This window comes from Alexandromys fortis, unplaced genomic scaffold, assembly GCF_014885135.2.
Source record: "Alexandromys fortis isolate MF-2015 unplaced genomic scaffold, M_Fortis_MF-2015_v1.1 scaffold_4, whole genome shotgun sequence".
Lineage (NCBI taxonomy): Eukaryota > Metazoa > Chordata > Mammalia > Rodentia > Cricetidae > Alexandromys > Alexandromys fortis.
Genome location: NW_026067944.1, coordinates 29,293,962 through 29,312,753, shown reverse-complemented (window position 1 = coordinate 29,312,753; position 18,792 = coordinate 29,293,962). Strand labels below are relative to the sequence as shown.

Below are 18,792 nucleotides of genomic sequence, written 5' to 3'. Positions count from 1 at the left end.
TATATGGCACAAAGTTGTACAAATTAGTTAAAACGCCTATGTCTTCTCATCCTTTTAACTAAGATCAACTGTAGTAAAAAACACCTAAATGTGTATAATTCTTAGAATTATAATTTGAAGCATTTAATTTGGGGGTAAGAAAAGTTTAGGTAAATCCTTCAACTACTCTCAAATCCAGCCTGATTTTTCTAGTCCTTCACAGTTAATAGCTGCTGTCTTACCTAAAGAGACTCCCTGACCACCTCCTTGGTTTGCGGCATTGCCCCTTGCTTCTGGTTTCTACTTTCCATTTTGAGAACTTAATGCAATGCAGTGCAGTTTCACTTTATAATTTTTTTTAAATTAAAAGTTTTCTACAAATAAATATTTGCAGGTGACTCAGGTAAATTCTGGGTATTTTATAATGTAGGATTTTATTCAGATATTATAGTGAGATTACAAAGAGCTTATAATTACACAAGGAAGTATTTATACTAATAAGTTAAAATATTATAGGATTTTATACATTATATCTTTAAATATAGAGAAGAAACAAGAAGGTGCCAAAATATGTTAATAACAGTCTTTTTCTACATAGTGAGTGGGATTATTAATGTTTTCTGTTTATATCATACTTTCTTAATATTTTATGATAAATGTGAATTATAGAATCATCAAAGAAGTAAATATTAAAAAAAATACAGCTGCTTCACTCAACAGCTGCTAAATTTTACCCAGATGTACTTGCAATTTAGTTTTAAGTCAAATGGTCCTAATGTCACTTCCTAAAGGGAAGCTAGCATAGTGGAGTGAGTTCACATGGGAAAGGTCACTGTCGCCACCAATCTTCCTAAGGGTAGTTTGAGAACTCTGCTTTCTGAGAGTAAGGAGCCTTCCCTCAGTTGCTGTTTGTGTCTTCTTACATTTCTAGCAGGAGGAACTCAAGTGATCTACAGTACTCAGTATGCCTCCAGGTCTGTAGGCTTCTGTGGAGGTGTTAGGTCTTAGTCTCTATTCAACTGCTGTGAAGAGACACCATGACCAAAGCAACTCTTACACGAGAATGCATTTAACTGAGGCCTTGCTTATAGTTTTAGAGGATTAGCTTATTACTGTCATGGTGAGAGCACGGTGGCACTCAGTCAAGTGCTGAAGCAGTAGCTTAGACTTTTACATCGTGATCTGTGGGAGGGGAGAGAGAGAGAGAGAGAGAGAGAGAGAGAGAGAGACAGACAGACAGACAGACAGACAGACAGACACTGGGCCTGGTGTAGGCTTTTGAAACCTCAAAGCCCACCCCCAAAGTGGCTCACCTCTTCTAAGACCAGGACTCCTAAACCTAATTCTTCTCAAGTAGTGCCACGCCCTGATGACTAAGCATTCAAATATGGCACTGGTTGGGGGGGGGGCATTCTCATTTAAGCTACCACTGTAGATCACCATTAGGATAGAAGCTCATTTATTTCTTTCAAATGGGAGTTCCCTTGAATAACAAAGATGAGTTTTGTGTCAGGTACTTTTATAGACCTAGCTTTCTTTATTTTTCCTCTATGTTTTCATTTTTTTCTCTTTCCTCTCTCTAGTCTCTCCCTCCTCTCTTTTAATTTTAAATAGCAATTTGTGTCATTAGAAGCCAGCTTTTAAAACTTAAGAGAAAATTCACATTTCACTGCACTTCAAGTAGATTATCTACTTATTCATAATTGATTATATATTAACAAAATGATAATGAAAGAAATCAGAGTTATCCTGTCTGTGTGGTGCACATTAGAGGTGTGGCAATGCGGCAGGAACTCTTCGCATTTAATCAGGTTGTTGAGAGAATGAATTCTGTAAGGTGCCTCCAGAAGCAGCTAAAGTGGTTGTAGGAAATTATAAAATATGGGCACACATCATGACTGGGTATGGAGAGCTGGGGGAGAGAGTAGATGTAGTGTGTCTTCTGAACTGCCCAGGAGATTCCTGCTGTTTCTTTGGTTGACTGCAAACCCATCTGTGCCCAGAACTATTTCAAACCTCAACACTTATCAGATCTCTTTACCACTTAGTCTTGGCAGGCTCTCACCCCCTTAGGAGCCATCACGTGGGAAACCTCATAATCTGTCAGCATCAAACCTATATAAAGGTTGGCATCTGCTCTTGCTCCCTCTTCCTTCAAATGATAGGTGCCCTTCCTCTTACGCTCACATTTGAGTCGTATCAAGAACCGAACCATTCACTCCTAAACATAGTGTTTTCCTCTTTCTCCTGTGAACCAAATCTTTCTTCTCATCTGTGGGCTTTCCATATGTGTGCAAAACATATCAGTGTTTTCATTTTGGAAAACTTCTTTGGCCCATGTCTGTGCTCAGGCCATCACATAGCTCGCTTTCCTGGCTGCCTCAGCAGAGCGTCTACTAGTCCATACTTGCAGTCTAAGCAAGTTATCTTTTGGCCACCAAAACAAAGGTCAACTGCACCCTCCAAATAGATTCACAGCATGTATAGGTTTCACCTCTGCCCTTCTCTCTCTCTCTCTGTCTCTCTGTCTCTCTGTCTCTCTGTCTCTCTCTCTCTCTCTCTCTCTCTCTCTCTCTCTCTCTCTCTCTCTCTCTCTCTCTCTCTCTCTCTCTCTCTCTCAGAAAACACTCTTCTCTTGCTGTCTGTGTTCATGTCTTCTGATTTACCTATAACAAATTTAGCTGTGTCCCTCTTTCCCCCAGGATAATTTACAGATTTCATTTTCTCTACCAGTATATTAAGTATTGAAAGTTGCTTAAATCTCAGTCGGGATTCTCCATCAAGACTCGTATTTGGGCATTTTTACCCATGCCAACAGCATCATTTACCACCACATACAATGACCATCAGTTGGTACCTCCCCTCCACTGCAAACATCTTCATGCTTCTCTTTTATAGCACTGGTCACCTCCACCTCTACTCTGTTTTCTCTATCAACCACAACTTTGTCCTTAGCATTATACTCTTTTCAGCATAAGGGTGCTAAATATAGATAACAGCTTGCACTCTTGAAATGGACCATTTTAATTTTTATTAGTGAAATTCCCTTGAAATTGATTCAAGTTTGCTCATTCTTATTTAGTGGCGAATGCATTTCATCATATGCATGTGCAACAGTTTGTTTACCCACTCACCCACCAAAGGTAATTAGGCTGCTTCCTGTTGGGGAAAATTACCAATAGTTATATACATTGCTTTTTGAATATAATATTTGTGTAATAATAATTGTATATATCCAATTCTTAAGATAAATACCTCAAACCACACCTTTCTAAAGCCATAATAAAAAAACTGTCACGGCATGCTGTCTTCAGGTTTTTTTTTTTTTTTTTTTGCCCCAGATATCCTTACAACATGGCTACAGAAGACCTGTAGCCCTGCCAGGCCCTATGCATGTGTTCAGTTTCAGGCTGGGCTGTTCTTTTCTTCACTCCTTTCTTCCAACTCTACTTAGGGTCTTCAAGCATGTCTCTCCCACGCCTGCACTTCTTTCCCATTACCCATTATATTTGCTTTATATCTTCAGATATTTGATCAAAATGCTACTTCCCCAGAAAGGATTCTGGAAGCTTTCATACTCATGTAGATGTTGCTCTTCTTTTTGCTCTTAGAGTACCTGGTACTTCCATTTTATGGTAGTAAGTACAGTTTGAAACTATATGCTCTTTGTCTGACCAGTTACTTAAGATCTGCCCTATAGCCCTCAGACTATAAGGTCCAGGAGGGGAGACAATGCCTATTTTCTTCACCATTATATTTGTAACATTAGTAGACACTTGTCTGTATTGAATGAAATTTGGCCATGGATTTTAAGAACAGATGGTCCCAATTCAAAGTTCTATCTCTAACACTTATTAAGTATTTGTGGCAAAATTAATCAGCATGATAAATCTCAGTTTCCACATTTGCACAATTATAGTAAGAGCATATCCTTAATAGTGTACTTTAAAAAGTTAAATCAGATCATTGTTTTAAATAGCACAGTGTCCAAAGCAAGGCAGTTATTCAATAAATGTTGCTACTATTAATTTAATCAGATATACGAGTGTTGTATTTTTCTTCTCATAGGTTTTATTTAGTTTATCAATTTTATTTTTGCCTGATTCCTTCAAGTTCTAACTGTAGTAATTTGGAGATTCTGAAAAGCCACCAGAAGGGATCTAGAACAACCACAGCACTACTGACTCTGACCCCAGCATGTCCCCTTAGACAAGTGCGAGTTTGTCCTACTGGTTCCATTTCCAGTTTGATCTCATTTCATCCTCCTCTTGCTCTCCAGGTTGGTAAGAGTATACCTTCTTCATGTCTAGTTTTCAAATCAGTTTTCTACCCCTGCCCTTGCCATATTCCTTATTTTGCTCCACAGAGATGAAATATCCTGTTGGTGAGATAGCCCTTGGTCTGTATTTCAAGTTAAGTCCAATGGGTCTGTCAAACTGTATATTAGCAAGATTTTAGTATCTTTCTTCCTTTTTTTTTCTACTCAGACTAGTGAAGATTAGTGACCTGGCAAGGTGCTGCTCAAATCTGCATACACTGGTCATGCTTTGAGCGTTTAAAGCGAAGGAAGGAGGGTCACAGAGCTCATTTTGCCTTTACCATTATATTACATCTTCCAACCAACAGCCATAAAAATTATTTTCTCAGTTACCATTTTTCCTATTGCTTGACGATTTATTTCTGTATTAATGAATGAATTGCGTACATGATGTGTATATAGGTCAGAGGACAATACTGTGGAGGAGATCCTCTCCTTCTACCTTTCCATGGGTTCTGGTGATTGAGTTCACAAAGCCAAGCTTGTATTACCAATGATGCTTTGACCTGGTGAGTTACCTCTCAGGTCTTTTTTTTTTTTTATCATTTTGAAAATGTAAGATGATGATACTTGAAGCAAAACATAACCTAAGTGTTGGAATCTTGGAGTGGTCCTTAAGTAACATTGGTCTTCCTCATTTAAGATCTAAACCTGGTTAAAGAAAAAAAAATTTTTCAAGATTGAGCTGCATCACATTTGACATGAAAAATTTCAGCTCTTTTTTTCAGGATGCAGTTTTATGAATAAAATCCTATTGTACTTCCTGGGTTATAGTATTCCATTTGGAATTTTGTCATTTATTGTCTAATGTGCATATAAAAATATTCAACAGTTTTAACTTCTTTTCTTAATTCAACTTTAAGTTCCTTTAGAATAAGCAAGGGCAATAAATATAGATTTCAACTCCATTAAACATACATGATTCTTCACAAAACATGGCAAATGCCTAGTATCTTATAGAATGAATGTGGTTGGGGCTAGTCTACTGAACAGTCTCTGATGTGAAAGCCCAAGTCATAACTCTTTGTTAGAAGTTAGTAGACAGGTAGTTTCTGAATGGGCACTGGAATGGCCAAAGAAAGCAAAGATTAACCCACTTATGGTGGCACAGGTCTGTAACCCAGTGCTACACAACAACCTTGTTAAGAGACAGAGAGAAACAGCACGGTAGCAAGAGCGTGAAGGAAGGAGAAAAGGAAGGAAAGAAAAGGCTAATAGAAAAATAATATAAAGCTAAGATATCTGAGCTGAGTATTAATACTTTCTTGGGCTATGCTTTCACATGAATAATATTCTCCTTCATTTTCTCTTGTGAAAAAAATAGAACTCTTGGTCCAGTGATAGAAAGGAAAGAGAAATTCAAGCAGAGGGAGATAATGTCCCTGGTTGTGGTGGACTGGTCTGCAGTATACTTTAGTTTTCAGAATTAGCCAAAAGATTAAAAATTAAACAGTCATTACAACCACAGGGCGGGGAAATGAAGAGGAAGGGTCTTGAAAATGGTGTCTGAGCAATGAAAGACACAGAATATTTTAAAGATCACTGAATTTAATTTATTCAACCTAAATGCATGAAAGTACAGGTGGGGACATTATTTATGCAGGTATATGCAAATCACTTTATAAAATAGGCAAAGCCCTTCTGCTTTTTATAAGTTGCCAAGGTGGTTCCTGATATTTTAAAAGCTATGCACCTTTAATGTGATTTCCTTGGAGCTGGAATCCCTCATAGGAGTCACAGTCATTGTCAGAGCAGGTTTGCTACCCCGCCCCCCCCCCCCCCCCCCCCGCCCCATCCTCCGGGACATTTTACAAGGCTCTCAAAACCATTGCAAAAAGAGTGGTTTCCACAGAGATGTGACTGGAAAAATCCCTTGGAAATTGCTGAGGAACAAGTCACAGTGTTCAAAGCAGAGAACATAGGCTTTGAAAACATGAACCCATCTGACCCCTTGAATTGAGTACAGTGAATTCCTGAGCTCTGAAACATGGGGCCCGGCTGTGCATGCCATATTGGTGCTATAAGACTGGCAGTAGGTTGGCTGTGGCATGGTCTATTTCAAACTCCTTCACAGTGCCCAGTGTTGCATGTTCCCAGATGACATTTGGTTGGCAGAAGCTGGGCCTCCAAAGCTGGCAGTCTGGAATGCAGCCCACTGTGTTTTGACAAACACATAATTGACCATCTGATCACCAGCCTACGTTCTGCACTCAGGTCACTGGGGGAGCCGGTCTTTTAATAGGTCCCTACTCCTCGTCTTGTTCATCTTCTCAAACCTTTCTAGAAAGCAATATAGAGACAACTTAAACACGCCTACACATATACTCCAGTTTGCAAAGAGAACATGGTACTTGAGACACAAGCTGCTGAAATTCTCCTTTAAATTGTCCTGGCAGCCCAAAGTGAACAAGAGAAAAGCACACTTATGGTGAACTCTAATTCAGAGAGAAGGAATGAATATACTGAATTGTTTCAACACCCGGCTATGCATAAGTTGCAATTCAGTTCAATGGCTTGGAAATTTTGCTTAGAAAAAGGCAGCAATGGAAAGATGACAGAAAATCGGGGATTGATTGACTTTAGAGAGCCATTATTAAGAAATGCTTTTGTCTTTTCTATATTCTCTTTCCTCCTATCTCATTCTTATTATGGGCAGAAGACGCTCCCACATTCCAAGACCAATAGACAGCAGCTCAGATGGAGGTGAGGCTCACACTGAGATCTTCGGTGGAGCACTCATAAGGATGGTTTGGCTTTAAGTTTGGGACCACAGCACATCATCCTTTTCCCAGAAGGCAAGGATTATTCGGTGGATAAAGCCATGTTAGAATTACACAATTACTAATGCCTACAAAGTACTCCTAAATAATCTTTCCTCTCCACCGCATCTACTGCACAGGTCAGGTCTTAAGCAATTTCTTTAGATTTTTAGAAAATATCTTCAAGGCTCTAAGATCAAGTCCAAACTCCTTTGCTTGGCGTCAGAGACCCTTTGGCCTGACTCCTGCCTAATTGTTAGTCCACCATGCTCTAGCACACCAGAGTACTCAATGCCTATATCTGGCAGGTACTTTACGTCTCCACACTTTTAAATATGCTTGTTTTTTGCCCTGACAATGAGCCCGTTTCTTTTCTCTCTTGTGCTCACTTGGTAAACCCCTACTCACCACTTTCATTCGTGAGTCAGCTTGCACCTCCTATATGGGTAGGCACGTGTAAATCCCTGCAGTCCAGTGCCTGACACAGAACAGCTTTCACACACGTGCTCATCTTCCCGTGGAGACTGGGAGGGCTGCTTTTTTCTTTCTCTTTTTGCATTGTCGTGGGTCAAGCCCAGGCCTGTGCTCCTGTTCCACTTCACTGAGCTCTACCACAAGCACTCTAGTGTGAGCTGTACCCCCAGCCCCAGCCTGTGCCACTCGTAATGAAAGGTAGTGTTTCTCATTTATCTCAGAGTTCCCAGAACCGAGCACTGTTACAAGCTTTCTATAAACGTTTGTTGACTGAAAACTAAATAAGGACTGTGAATAATTAATCAGATCCACGTCATGCAGTAGCAGTAGCTCTCAAAGCATGGTAGGAGACTACCAGCAATCTAATGAAGGTGGAAAATCCCGGGGTGAAGCATTTTCTGATGGCTATCACAGGGGCTGGGGTGAGAGTGAGAAAGAGGGAAGGAGGCTGCGATGCAGCATCTCTTTTTAGCAGAGAATGTCGGTAAGGGCAAATATGACCACTGTTCCAGTGATTAACTGCTAGTATTATAAAGTACTGTCCTGAGAACATGTCTGCACCTGCTGGAGGGATAGCTTACAAGACTGAGCTTCCCAAAACCTAGTCTTTTTCATCAAGGCAGCATGGCAGGTTGTATGGTTTTCCTTTCTGTTTCTGCTGAAGAATAACGGGACAGAAAACTCTTGCAAGAAGGCATGGCATCTATTCAACTCATATTTAAATCTGGGTCAATTCCAGTTTCGGACATTGGATGCAGTGCCCAGGACAAAAAGTCAAAAGGGGCTGACATTTGCACCTGTCCAAGGGAGGTCATCGAAGAGGCACTTGGGACCAAAGGCACTGTGTGTGTGTGTGTGTGTGGGGGGGGGTAATGTCCTGGTTTGTTCCTAAGGAACTTTTCTTCTGCTTTGGATGGGCTCTAAGGCAGCACCCCGGAGCCATCAGCTGTGTCTGCTGGGGCACTTGAGGACACAAGACTGTTCCTGGCCCTGTCATCCTGCTGGCATACAGGCAACTTGAGGATTTCTAAAGAGTGAAGCAAGCATGAAGCCTGGCCTGGGGTGGGACAAGGTCATGAGCACATGAATGGACTATTAGCTTCTTACAGGTTTTCCTCTTCCCAGCCTTACTTCTGCTTTAAAGATTTAAAAAGAAAGACGGACAGAAAGAAAAAGGATCTACTTGGAGCTGCTCTGCTGATGACTGAGGCAGCACATAATCAGCCTCACACTTTCCTATGAGGTGGACTACAGGTCTCCCAACAATGTCTACTAAGTGACATAGGTCTCCTACATGGTTTGTAACTGAGGCTTGTCCTAAAGCGCTGACGTCATAATAGCTGAGCCAGGCTCATTCTGGTGATGTGAGGATTAATGCCTCGTCTAACACCGAGCTATTATGCGAATTGTTTTTACACAAAAGAACTGTTACAGAAAGATTTGCCAGTCAGAGGACTAGAAAGATGCAGTTCTAAATAACAATGGAAGGGAAGGAGACGAAGATCCACAGTGGTAACCGTGAGCGTGCACAGACATCCTCCAAAGCATTAGCAGACCCACTCTATCAACATGGAACCGGCAGTAAGAATGCTTAGGGGCAGGTAGGACCTCATCTGTTGTAGAACACCAGGACCCATCTTTGGTGTTCTACATCAATCAATCAATCAATCAATCAATCAATCAATTTCCTTTCTACATTGGATAAAATATCACACTCGACTTCAGCATTTTTTGGTAAATTGTACTTTCTTAAATATGCTTGCTACAAGTTTCTAGGATGTTAGAAGCCATACACAAGTGGAACCAGAGACCTCTTTTGGTGCAGATCATTACAACCCATGAACTACCACAGAGTGAAGAGTCGGTGATGCAGTGTGAAGAAGGGACAGAGGGAGATGCAGCTACAGGGACACCCATGGTTATTTAGGATATGAGCTGACTGCCTCTCCCAGTACGGTTTCTTAGGTGGTGCCTCTGGTAGTGACTTGATTATTTGGTTTCATTGCCCCAGAACCTCTTCCAAGCAGTCTAAAGTACTATTTATCCAAATCTGCTCACTGTGGCTCAGTTTGGTCTTTAAATATTAAATGTTCTCTTTTTCATTTAAAATCAAGGTCCCCCGCATTTCTTCCTCCCCCCCAAACTGTCCCATCTTTTTCTGGAAAGGAATGATACATTCTATTGAACCTTCTGGCACATGTGAATCCTGGATTTCTTTTATTTTTCTTCCCAGACTTTATAATTTTGCATAAATTTTTAGCCTATTTACTTTTCAGTATTGTACTTCTTGGTAAAAGGATATTATAAATTTTGTCAATAAATGAAAGCTCTGATCTAGAAGTTAAAATTAAAAATGGTTGGACCTAGGGATGAGTGAATAACTGGAGAATAAATAATTGCCCATTGATTGACAGTGGAGCAAAGCCCAACTGTTGCTGAGATCTGGCTGTGGACTGTAAGCTTCAGTTCAGAAGAGCAGCGATTTTTGCAAAGAGCAGCTGCAGAGAGGGAAAGGGCAGTCTTTTCAGAAGGCAACGGCTGGGCTGCTGGGCTCTCTCACAGAGGACAACTCACCAGTAAACTAATAGCTCCAAGCAGGAAAAACACTGAAGCATACTAAATGGATGCTGGACACCACAGTGAAAGCCAACGAGGAAATACGACACCAAAGCCCAGAGCTTCACAAATCCAACACTTTCATTAAAGGTAGAGAAACCACTTTTACTTACATAAAGAGCAGGAACAGGCAAAAGACTGGTGGTCAAAGAACTGAAAATGAAAGAAAAGACAAGTAATTAAACACAAAACTGAATACAGCAAGGAACATAAAACCTTGAGATATTGATGGGACTTATTGCTCCCAAATTGTGTCACCACAGGCACAACATTATTACTATCCAGCTTCAGACATTTTCAAGGGTTGTAGTCTCCTTGCTCTGACTGCTGCCTATATCCTAGTATATCCTAGTATAGAAACTGCCAAGACCTTTCCTGCCGTTTCATCAGATCCCCAACAGACAGCTTTTCTACTAGAGCGATACTGCTTAGTACAGTATTCGTCTACTTAAATTCTTTTAACTTTAATTAAAAGCAAAATATTCAGATCCTTAGTCACACTAGTCATATTCCAAGTGTTCAACAGCCACGGGTGGCTTTCAGTGGCTTTACCTCACACAGAACGTTTCTGTGCTGCAGAGAGCTCTATTGTTGACGGAGACATTGTGACAGCGTGGTTGGAACAAAAACTTTGGCACTCCAAACACGGCTCTAATGATGACACTTTTCAGGATTGGGGCAAGTGCGCCATGATAGTTTCACATCCTATGTTTACAAGTTTAAAAATTCTCCCTTACACAACATTCTCAAGCTACACAACAAATACCCATTACTACTGGAATATCACCAGAGTTGAAAAAGATCCTCTTCTAGACAAAGAAACCAAGATAACAGAAGCCTTTCCACTAAACCCCATATCACATCAGATATGTATTGCAAAACTGTGGCCACCTGTCAGGACATTCTTAACCACTCCACAGAGAGCCTCCAAAAGTATCAAAATGAGTTTGTTAAAGGATAGTAACTTGAAGGATCATCCTGGAAAAAGCCAAAGCAGAAAAATAAATTCAAGAGCCCTCACTTCCCAGGTTTTCTGGACAAACGAACCATGGTAGAGAATGCTTTCAGGAAACATGCTCCCTGCGCGGTCAGTGTGAAATCTGTCTGTTCCTATGCAGCTGCGAATGGTGGTGATCCCCGCAGGGCAGCAGGAGCTGAGAAGAAAACCTGCAGCCCGGCTCACAGTGTGCACCAGTGCCAGGGACACCTGGGTCTCTCGCGCTTTAACATTTTCCCACTAAACTGAGAGGGTTAATGAAAACTGCAGGAAATTAGATTATGTATGAATAATTAAAAGTCTTTACAAACTGGAAATACAAAACAAAAGGGGCTAGTGTTCAAGACTATAGTTTTGTATATGCATGTCTTCTCTACAAGCCAAGACACTGAGGTACTGCACTGTATATATTTTTGCCGTTTTACCTCCTCCCCTATCCCTCATCTTCATTTTTTTTCTTCTTTCCCCATTCTTTGAGCACAATTTCTAATCTTTAGGGGGAAAGGGGAAATATGATTAGTGATTGTTCTATAAAATATACTGAATTATCACTTATTTATTACATGTTATAAACCAAATAATGCTCAAAAATGGATTATGAGCTTTGAAAACTGCATCAGGTGTTTCTATTCTTACATCTGAGCAGGTAAGTTTTACATTTGAACTTTAAGGAACAATTATTCACAACATTAGTTAAAATCAAATTTCGGTGATAGAACATTATCAACTTGACTAACACATGTGAAGACTAACAAACTACTCCTTGGTGTCAAATGATACACAGGCTGCCAATGACAAGAATCTAAGATGGAGAGAAAAATTACAGCGTGTATTACAGCTTAAGAGGAAACAAAGTTAGATTGCAAATTTTGGGGATATACGTTTGTCCTGATATATTAAAGCAAAACAATAAAAGCATTCCTAAATTTAATATTAAGGCTAAAAATTTAATTTCACAGTTCATGTAAAATTCATAAATGTCCACAACTGTCAAAGAGGTCCCTCCTTCTTGATTGAATTACAACCTGCTATGTGATTTTTACAATATGTATTAATCTACATAGATTTACTTTTGCTCAGTTGAAACTGTTATGTATTGATACATGCCCTTTCTACCTGAGTGATATGCTCCTTATATGTCTGTAAGTTGTTTTTATATGAAATGCAAAAAAGTAAGTAGAATAATTTTGTATAGGATTTAAAACATTTGCATCGAACATTCCAGGTTCAACACACAAATGTGTAGCAACGGATTTAAAACTTTGAAGGCCAAATATTTAAGGACATTAAAACACAGCGGTGTGTGCACTCACAAAGTGAGGGGCAGGAGGAGTGATGTGTATTGATGTCTAATCTTAGTTTTGTGATACCAAAAGTGTCAATCTCCGAGGACCTAGTTGTAATTTAATTGTAACTGAAATGGTTAGTTCACCTAATTTCAATTGACATAATGTTCTAGGGCAGTGGCTTTCAGCATGTAGAGATGGTGCAGGCTCCTAGGAGAACCCTTGTCTGAGAAAGTTCAAAACCAACAGGTTTCAACGAGCCCATGCATGACCCCTACAGGCTGCTTACCCATGGCTTGGGGTGGCTGGGGGAGGAAGCAAAGAAAAGTTCTTTAAATTTGCCCTCAGAAAGTTTAAAACAAGCATAATGTGATTCTGGGAGTAAAGAAAATATTAAAAAACGGGGCTCTGTAAGTAGGTGAAAATGTGTGATTATGGAAACACAAGCACCTTTAAGGTCCCCTAGACCTCTATCTGTCTGGACCTTTATAATATTTTCCTCATTCATTATTATTAGCATATATTAATTGTATGAAACAATGGACTTCATTATAATACTTCTATGATGCATATAATGTAATTTGACCATTATCCAGTCAGGATAATTTCTTTTAAAATGTCCATGGCATAGTTACTATAATAGGATAGAGGAGTATGGGGTGGAGAAATGACAGTGGTGCAAAGAGGACCCGATGTCTTTCAGGCATCTGGTGAAGAAAGGCTTCTCGAGTCTGTATCTGTGTCAGCCCAGGGATGTGCAGGGAGCAAGCAACATGGGTTGTACAGAGCCACCAGTACTAAGACATGGCAGTCTTTCCTGACGGCTGGTTTCCCCTGTGGGGAAATAACTTAAATGGTTGTTTGTGCACGTATCCATTTCCCCATTAACTTTTTCTTAAATGTTTTGGAAGAAACAAAGCAGATGCTCTTCTTGGCCTTGCATTACTCCTACTTTAGCAGAACAAGCAAGAACATACCGAGGAGGGAAAAGAAAAAAAAAAAGAAAAAAAAACATATGTATTTTCAGGGGTAATACCTCCCTAAAGCCTGTGGCACACTGGGCAGTGCCCAGTAGGCATCCTGAATGTTGGACCACTCAATTTGAGGTCTGCCTGAGTGCAAGGGCGAGAAGCACTGGTAGTGAATCCCTGAACCCACACTATAAGGAAGAAATACTGTTACCCTGAACTTATTAGGAGAAAGATGAGATTTCAGAAATTAGGAAACTTACCCCAAATCACACAGCTGTTGGCCTGTAAGTCTGCACCATTCCAAAGTCCACGTACGTTTACCACTAAATTATACCACCTTTAGGTGCTTCCCACTTGGTGTTCCCTTGAAATCTGGACTCATTCAGGATTATGCATGCTGGTTTATGCTTCATTTTGGAAGGAGGTAGGTTTGGCTTGATTTGCATTCTAAATATTTCACAGCGGTAAGGGAAAGCTATTATTATACCCATTTTATGGTGAGGAAGCTGAGCTGCTTGCCAGCTGAGGTATCTGGCTGGGTTAAAAACAGAAGTCTGGTTGTCAGTTTTTTTACTCTGAACCAGCTTGGAGCTCAGGCAACATTACCGGCCAAGTGGGCTCTTCTGCATTTGGGGTTAACGCTGGGTACAAAGAGGGAGACTAACTTTGCTAAGAGGGAAAAATAATAACTCAGTAATAAAATGAAAAAATAAGTCATCATAACTCACAAAATTAGTTACTCCAAGGACTGTTACTTGAAAAGGGAGTGCTTATTCATCACAGATGAATCAGAAGATTAGAATGTGTCACAGCTCTGATGACAGAGCTGAAGAATTCAGATGAACTCAAGTTCCACATTCATCCTTTCAGCTACGGAGGGTGAAAGGTATGACAAGCAGACAGGAATGACCTCTTAGGCATGTCTTTAATCTTCTTAGTCTTTTCAATATTCTTTCTAGAACTTGGGTGGGTTTATAGCTTTGTTTTCCATGGACAGGGATAATGTTTAAATATTCTTCCAGTGCTCTCGAAACACTGTATTAAGTAATTCATATGTGGGAGTCATCCCAAACAGTAGAATGATTTTCCCCATTTTTGCTAATATCATTTGACTTCTAGGATTTCCAAAGGCTGAGGGGCTATTGGAACTTTAGACACACATGTCTCAAAGACTGAGTGCCAGCTCCATAGACTCCTGTCAATTGATATTCCGTTTTCACACAGGATACATCATTTTCTTTATGTGACAGATACAACAAGTTTTATGCTAGGTTTAATGGCATTTCATGCACCCTGCATTTGGGAGTTTTTAATTCTCAAGCTTAGAAAAAAAATTGTTTTAAACATAAACCTGCAGAACGGTTTTCAAGTTAAATACAGAGCATGGATGCAGACTGATCCTTTGAAACTCTAGGCCCTTTGCAGTTATTGCAGTGTTCTCATTGCTTTTGGTCAATTAGAAAAAAATAAATGCCATAATAATCACTCATATGTTAAAGCCTGACTTATTAGACTGTATTATTTTGTATCTATCTCAAGAAATAAAAGAATTATAAATATGTCATAACATAACTGCAGGACATCTCTTTTTAAAAATTCAGATGATGAAATAAGGTAATCATAGGTGAAGAGAGAGGATGTAAAAACTGAAGTTCAGTGGTCGGCACAATATGGTCTATGAGTCTTTGCCAAGATACAATTAAATACCTGCCCCACCCCGTACAAGTCTCTGACTCTTCATGATGCTTATAGAACAGAGTCTGAGAAAACAAATAGTTAAAGCAGCGATTCTGTGAGAGGTGACAGGGACTGAACGTGTATGTAAGATGGGTTCTATCTTAATTATAATTTTTTATTCTATGAGAATCTCATACATACATAGAAGGAAACAAGATCATATCCATCATCAGTTCCTTCCCCTCCCCTTCATCCTGGCAACTTAAGAGCTGTTCCTTTCCCCCCAAAAGTAGATTTTAGGAACATTTTATAATCGAATTCCAGTTGTTCTCTGTATGTTTCTAATTTCTGAAATAGTAGCTTTTACAGTTTCTAAATGGACTGGGTATTAGGATTTTTACCCTACAGTAAACTGATGTTTTCCGTGTGCTTGTGTGACCTTAACAGGTCTTTCACTGCTGTCATGTGGCCAACTGATTAGAGGCACACAGTGCTGCTCTAGCCTACCATTAATGCCATTGGCTATAGAGACTGTTGCTATAAGGTAAACACTCCAACAGTTCTCTTTCTAGAAACACAGAGAATAACAAGTGAGTGGTGCAGTGTATCACAGACTAAATACGAACACAGCAGAAGCAGAGAGAAGTATCCAGATCAATGAGAACAGAAGGGGACCACTGCTCAAATGGTTCCCTCAAATGGTTAAAATACAAAGAAAATAGACGACACACATATCAAGAGATAGAAATGAACTAGGTATATGGATCTGATGACTGACTAAGCCGTGAGGACAACACAAACAAGATCTGTGTTTTAAGGACTTTGGAGCAGTTTCTGCAATGCAGACTGCAAAGTGTTACTTTTGTCCTTGACACGAACAACTATTTGCTTAAGAGCATCCAAGACCTTTTGTAATCTGGCCCAAACCCATCTCTGTTTTTCTCCTCCACGTTTTCTTTATATACTGTGACAGACTATTCTGTTTTTCCCTGCGCATGCCTAAAACATCTATGTCTCCCAGCCTTTGCTAACAGTTCACACTTGAATCTCCCAAACCATGCAAAGTGTGTTAAACACAGCATGACAGTCCAATGTTTGTTGAATAAATGTCATCTGTCTATTTTAGGAGACAAAGATGATAGAAAAAAGTCATTAAATCAGTAAATAAATAGCACTAGAAAGAGAGGTCAAGGAAAAGTTAATTTTAGTGCTTTTGAGGAGTGGGGGCAAGATGAGCTTTCAGACCGGGAAGACTGATGCTCTTTCTTCCTGGGACTAGCCAATGCTATGAGTCAGTTACTTTTTTGGGACCAAGTTTAAACCTCAAGGTTAAATGACCACAAATGCTCTGTCCATCAAGATAAAATGAAAAGTTGTGGTTACTTCCAAACCAGTACAGTGGAATTAAAGTATGCAGTGCCGGATTCAGAAACATATATGACAGAGCTTTTAAAACAGGCCTGTTTGTCCCCAAAAGAGCTACAGAAATAAAAGTAGCTGGGCCGAACTGTATATTCATAGTTTTTTGGTTATAAGAAGAGTCGTTACAGAGAGGATAATGATAGGCAGTTCTGTTCTTGGGCAAAACGGTATCAAAATAGTTGAGTGAAGAATTTAAGACTTCAAGATGAACACCCTAAATATGCTAAGTCGTAAATAATCAAATAGACTACTAAGAGCAGTTGTGAAATTTCTTTCTTCACAGCTTTTTTTTTTTTTAATAGGAAAGATCCTCATCTATTCTGGATTGAAGAAATGCAGCTCTGCTTCCAGCCAGGGGGTGAATTCAATAACCCTACTAGCTCTACTTAGCCTTAGATGACAACAAAATCCGATAAAATGTTGACCCTACAAATTACACAGAACCATAATACAGTTTAATAAAATGTAGCCTAAACTGAAATGGGGATTAGGCAATACAGATAGTAAGATATTAAAATAAAAATAGTAGATGTGGTGCTTAGGTATTGGTTCAATTTACCAAGTGCCATGACATAAATAAAATCGAGGAAAAATGTTCTAGAATCTACAACGGCTTTCGCATAATGGTGAGCTAGAGACCAACAACATTCTAACAGTTCATTCTTTATATTTCAGAAGTTTAGCTGACTTTTACATAAGTCTGGAATTGAATATGCATAGTAACTAAATTTTCAATTAAAGAAAAAGATAGAAGAAAAGTCCAGAACATAATATAAATGCTCAACGTTATTATTCCCAAATCTAACTTCAAAGAGATCAGGAAAGCCAGTGAACAGCTCCTGTAAATGACTGAAGGGTCCCATATGCTCAGCTTGGGTGGGTCACTGGCTTTCTTGTCTTTAACCTTGCAGCTCTGGAGCTCAGTAGAAGTGTCCACTACACACAGCACAAGGGTCAGATGAATGCTTCTGATGACCTTGTCTGAACCAAATTCATTTAAAGCAGTTTGCCATATTTCTTAAATAGAAGATGAGCTTATTCTATCTATGGCTCAGATTAGGACTGGCTCCTTGAACTATTGCCCAACTCTCAGAAGCAAAACAATGACACATCCCAATCAACAGGCAGTCCATGACAAAGATTCAAGCAAGGCTAAAATGCACACACATAAGAAATTAGCAGTACACAGTATAGAAGAACGCTATTTCTAAAGATGGACTTCGACTATTCAAACTTTTGAGCAGTTCCTAACTTTTGTTAGAAACATGCAAACCTAGACACCCAGCCCCCCAAATCAACTTCAATGTAACTGGTAAAGAGATAAAAAGAGACCGAGAGAGGGAAATGTAGTTTTTTCCCAACCCATTATTTTCATAAGAACACGAATCAAAGAGACAAACTATGCCAATTTCTTCATAGCTGACTTGTCAGGGAGATTGTGCTCTCCTCACTAATGACTTCTTGAGACTGTTTATTGCTGTGATCAGGAGCTGGGAGGAGAGAGGTCTAGGACCTTTCCAAAGAGACATTTTGTTCAGTATCAGTGCAGAAAATAAAGTCAGCATTCAGCTACCTTGGATAACCTAACTAGCGTAATGGTTAGTACCTGTAGCCATTGCTTTGGCTGTTTCAAACACCAGGAATGAACTCATCAGCAAAGGGTCAAGCTTGCCAGCAGCCTGGATTTTGAAAAGCTGTGGCACAATAGGCTTAATGCAGGTTGTTAGATTCATAAAGCTTGCTCCCCGCCTCCTTCCCTCCTTCCCTTCTGATTTCCACATCCACATTCTGGTCACCAGGCAGCTGTAGAAAAATGACTGAGTGGACAGGGACTGTCTCTTTGTGGATATTCCCAGTCAACTGTAGCCTCCCCACAACAGTTTGTACTCAGTGATTGTTTTAATACTTCCTCTTAGGGAAATTTGCATTTTCTTAACTGTCTCTACAAGATCCAAATTTAGTTTTTTCATAGGTAATGAAAGAGGTTTAAGCACACACATTCTCTCTCCCCCGCCCCGTGTATGTACGATGGTATTAGCCTTTATCCTGCACTCTTCAAAATTTCCATTTACCACCTGCTCCACCTCAAAAAAAAAAACAACTTTGCTTATAGCTCAAAATTTCATGTAAAAATGTCTAAGACAGACACATATATGTTTTTCTCTTCAAATTATAAGCATTTTTGATTGTCTGTTCAGACAGGATACAAATAAAGTTTTGCTGTTAGTAACTTATGAGCAATTTTTTCAGAAAGGAGAAAACACCAATGGTTTGCACTGGAAGTTCATAAGCA

The 18,792-nt window shown here is 39.6% G+C and overlaps 1 protein-coding gene across 16 annotated transcripts in view; it reads right to left on the bottom strand.

The window, feature by feature from the left end:
* Zbtb20 (zinc finger and BTB domain containing 20) overlaps positions 1 to 18,792 on the bottom strand; it is a 752,057-nt gene that overhangs the window by 165,887 nt on the left and 567,378 nt on the right. For 14 of the 16 annotated variants that reach the window (XM_050148761.1, XM_050148757.1, XM_050148765.1 and 11 more), the window contains one exon: positions 10,260 to 10,299. The exons of the other annotated variants lie outside the window; for them this stretch is intronic. The gene's annotated coding sequence lies outside the window, so the exon portion shown is untranslated. The remainder of the gene's footprint in view (positions 1 to 10,259; positions 10,300 to 18,792) is intronic. 16 annotated transcript variants of the gene reach the window in all.